Raw genomic sequence first — 4,263 nt, 5'->3', positions numbered from 1 at the left:
CATTACATCTTTCAGGCAAAAGGTTTTGGAAGACTGAAATTCCTCTGCAAACTCGCTGTAACATTCTCGCCACGCATGATTTATTCCGTCGGGAGCTTTTCCGAGGGAGGAGTTTCACACCGGGCGTTTCCGCCACCACTCGGGTCACTCCGTACTGTCCACCAAACTACTCTCCCCCTGTTTCTAGGAAGCGATCACTAAGGGCCTCCTCCAATGAGATCGCGCGAAAAGGTCACGCGGACAGGGTTGGAGGTCTCCATGTTGATCCAGCAAACTCGACACAGGGTAACTCCGAGTGGAAGAAGAAGAAGAGGGACTCCCTCCTCCTGTCGCCCCTCCCTGCCAGCAAGTGTTCAGGTAATTATCTGTTAAGACCCTCGACAGCGCTCTCAGCGTCTGGTAGTAAATCTTTGTTGGTAAAACTGGTTTAAATTGGAAGGTTTTTAGCGGTTGACGTCGGTTTGAGCGCGTGCCAGTATATGTTGCGTGCGAGCAGACGATCAAAATTGATCTGTCTCTTATAAGACTCTTGTGATGTGTGAGCAGATTCTTTGCGTGTGTGGCTTGGTGAACATGTTTGTGTGGACAGGGTCGAGGGTTCTTACTGATTTCTTGATTGATCGATAAATGTTCGGCGTCATCTCTCGCAGTCTTGGTTTTTTGTTTGTTTGTTTGTTTCAGTTTGTTTTTGTTTTGTGTATGGGTGTTTCCTCGTCTTGTGTTTTTTCTTCTTCTCTTATTTCATACTGGCATTTTATTTTTATTTATTTTTTTTTTAGTTTGTGGTGTACTATGTAGTGTACTGGACGGAAAAAAAAAGCACAAAGCTATCATCTTGGAAATTAAAGAGTTTAGTCTTACACTCTCCCCCTCGCTTTCCTTTCCTCCCCCTCCCACCCCCCTTCCCCCGAACTTTTCTCATTCTCTCTCCATATCTCTGTCAAGAACTGATTGAGCTTTTGAAATGTGTGCTTAAAACAACAACAACAAAAAAGAAAAAGAAGATGAAGAAAATATATACTTTAAAAAAAGAAAGAAAAAAAGATGTACAAACAAACACAGAAAAACAGATGTATGACGTATTGTAAAATGCTTTTAGATTTATCCATTTATTCATTGTAGTCTGTGTTTGTCATACTTCAATAATCGATGTAAAACTGTTAAACTGAGTTCCACAGTCAAATCTATGAACACAAGCTGTGTACATCAGCATTATAAAAAAAGAGAACTGCAATTCAGTTTTGAGCGTATACATAGATTATGTGCCAGGTGAGTATATAAGTGTGTGTGTGTGTGTGTGTGTGTGTGTGTGTGTGTGTGTATGCAGGTATTCTGTAGATTCTTTCCGCTTGGATCTGGAAACCATCTGGAACAAAGTGGAAACAGATTCAGTAATTTATACTATTGCTGTTAAGTGTTTTTAATGGCAATTGTTTTTTCTTCATATTATGAAAGCTTGTTTAAAAGACTTATTAAGTGTTTTTAATGGCAATTGTTTTTCTTCATATTATGAAATTTTCTTTGAAAGACTTATTAAGTGTTTTTAATGGCAATTGTTTTTTCTTCATATTATGAAATTTTCTTTGAAAGACTTATTAAGTATGTATGTAGCAAAAGAGAAGATCAAGGAAGGTGAATGTTTCTCTGTTTGTGAATGATTGTGTTCTTTGAAAAAAAATCATGTGTTCATGCCTGTGCATGTTTTGGTGTGTGTGTACACAGACACAGACACAGATACACACAGACACACAGACACATACACAGACACACACACACACACACACACACAGACAGACACACACTCACACACACATACATACATACACACACACACATTTCCACACAAACTCACATATCTAAACCCACCCTGCACATACATATGCACACTCTTTATCAGTCATGGCTATATGCTATTTATAAGCAATTTCATGATGGTATGTGACACTTCTGATCAATAACATATTGGGTATATTCCCTTTTTTTTTTTTTTTTAGAAGTGGATGTATGGACCTCCGTGTGGTATCAGCTTTCCATGATAATTTCTTTTTTTAAATCAATCTCGTCTTGATGCTCGTTGATAACAGCTGACCTGTTTCTCTTGGCAGCCATTGCTGATAACATTCACTGACTCTAAGTACTGTCCCCACCCTCGCCAACAGCTGTTTGAGATATGCAAATGTTTCCAAAGTAGTTTGGGGTTGTCCTGTATGCTGGTTTGTGTGTGTGTGTGTACATGCTTATTACATGTTTTTGCATATATATATATATATATACATACATATATATATATATATATATATATATATATATATATATATATATATATATGTGTGTGTGTGTGTGTGTGTGTGTGTGTGCATGTGCACGCGCACGCGATGTGTTACTGTTGTTGCTGCTGTTGTTGATGTGTTGGTCACTGTCATAAAACTGTGCTTCAAGTGACATTAGATATGCACATTGTTATAAACAATTCTTTACTAGTAATTGCCTCAGAGTGAGAAACAGCAACAGCCAACAGCATATAAGCAGTCATATTAGCAGCAGTAACAAGACTTGTAATTACTTACTTGCTCAGTTACTCACTTACTTCATCCATCCAACTGTACCATCTAGCGTGTGGTGGGAAGAGAGAGTTGACAGTCAGCAGTGAAACGAAAGTCCTCAAGGGGTGGAATATAACTACTCAGACGCCGATATTTTCTCCTCCTCCACTAGACCTTGAGTGGTAGTCTGGATGCTAGTCATTCGGATGAGATGATAAACCGAGGTCCCGTGTGCAGCATGCACTTAGCGCACGTAAAAGAACCCACGGCAGCAAAAGCGTTGTTCCTGGCAAAATTCTGTAGAAAAATCCACTTCAGTAGGAAAAACAAATAAAAAACTGCACGCATGAAAAAAAAAGGAAAAAAAAAAGGGGGCGGCATGTAGTGTAGCGACGCGCTCTCCCTGGGGAGAGCAGCCCGAATTTCACACAGAGAAATCTGTTGTGATAAAAAGAAATACAATACAACAAATTGTGTATGCTTTCAGCCCCCCCCCCCACCCCCACCCCCCTTCACACTTTCATTCCAGCTAAGTCTTTCTTGGTCTTAACTGCTCAAAGGAAGTAGGAAAGATCTGGAATTTGCTAAGGTTTTTTTTGTTTTTTTTTCCCGTCTTGGGAGCAGGGTGTGAGGGCTTGGGTAATTTGGAATAGAAAAGGTAAGTAAAAACAAAACAAAACAAAACAGATCTGCAGAGACTTCCATGTACTCATAATTTATTGATATTCATGAGAAACAAAAGAAGAAGAAGAAGAAAAAAAGCAAAACTATCCCACCATTTTGTACCTGCCAAAAGTCAACCAGCTGCACGAATGTCATTTTCTTATAGGTGGGGGGAAGGTAGGTAAAAAAAAAAAGTCTTTACCTATGGCTATTACCTGTTGGTCTCATACGTACCGTTTATATTCACGAAGTTTGGCCTGACGTGGTAGGTATACTCACTGTTCATTCTTGGCCACTGTCCACACACAGACACACACAGACACACACACACAGACACACACACACACACACACACACACACACACACATTCGAAGGGTGGTTTACCTAACGAGGTGTGTGTGTGTGTGTGTGTGTGTGTGTGTGAACCTTCGTGGTGTTCTCCCTGTGTGCCTCCTCTGTGCCAAGGTTTCCATTGCTGGCATGTTTTATCTGTCACTGAGGGGGCCAGGGTGTGTGTGGGGGGGTGGGGTGGGGTGGGGGATGGTGGGTGGGTGGGTGAGGTGAGGGGTGGGGGTGCGGGTAGGGTGCTTTGGTCTGGCACTCTTTTGTTTGTTAAAGATTTGTTTAGCCTTACAACAGTGTCCGTGGAGAGAACACGGTAGTATTAAAACTGCCCGTGGGCAGAATCAGAGTGGCAGGCACCCATCGTTCTCGATTCCTCTTTCTTTTATAATGATTAAGCCTCTCTGTGTCTGCCTGTCTCTGTCTCTTCCTGTTTCACTCTCTCTGTCTCTGTCTGTCTGTATTTGTCTGTCTGTCTGTCTCTCCTAGTCTCTGTCTGTCTCTCTGTGTCTGTCTGTCTGTGTCTGTACTTCTCTCTCTCTCTCTCACACACACACACACGCGCACACACACACACGCGCGCGCGCGCGTGCACACACACACACACACACACACACACACACACACACACACACACACACACACACACACTGTTCAGTTTCTGGTCGTCAGTTTAAAACAACAACAACAACAACAACAACAAAAGCATGACGC

The 4,263-nt window shown here is 41.5% G+C and overlaps 1 protein-coding gene across 1 annotated transcript in view; it reads left to right on the top strand.

Annotated features, from left to right (window-relative positions):
- Window positions 1-214: 214 nt before the first annotated feature.
- Window positions 215-4,263, top strand: part of LOC143282720 (ciliary microtubule associated protein 1A-like) — a 20,764-nt gene continuing 16,715 nt past the window's right edge. The window contains exon 1 of the mRNA XM_076588441.1: window positions 215-357. The gene's annotated coding sequence lies outside the window, so the exon portion shown is untranslated. The remainder of the gene's footprint in view (window positions 358-4,263) is intronic.

The sequence above is a fragment of the Babylonia areolata genome, chromosome 6 (genome assembly GCF_041734735.1).
Source record: "Babylonia areolata isolate BAREFJ2019XMU chromosome 6, ASM4173473v1, whole genome shotgun sequence".
Lineage (NCBI taxonomy): Eukaryota > Metazoa > Mollusca > Gastropoda > Neogastropoda > Buccinidae > Babylonia > Babylonia areolata.
Note: the sequence above shows the minus strand (reverse complement) of the source record. Positions and strands in the feature narration are given on the sequence as shown.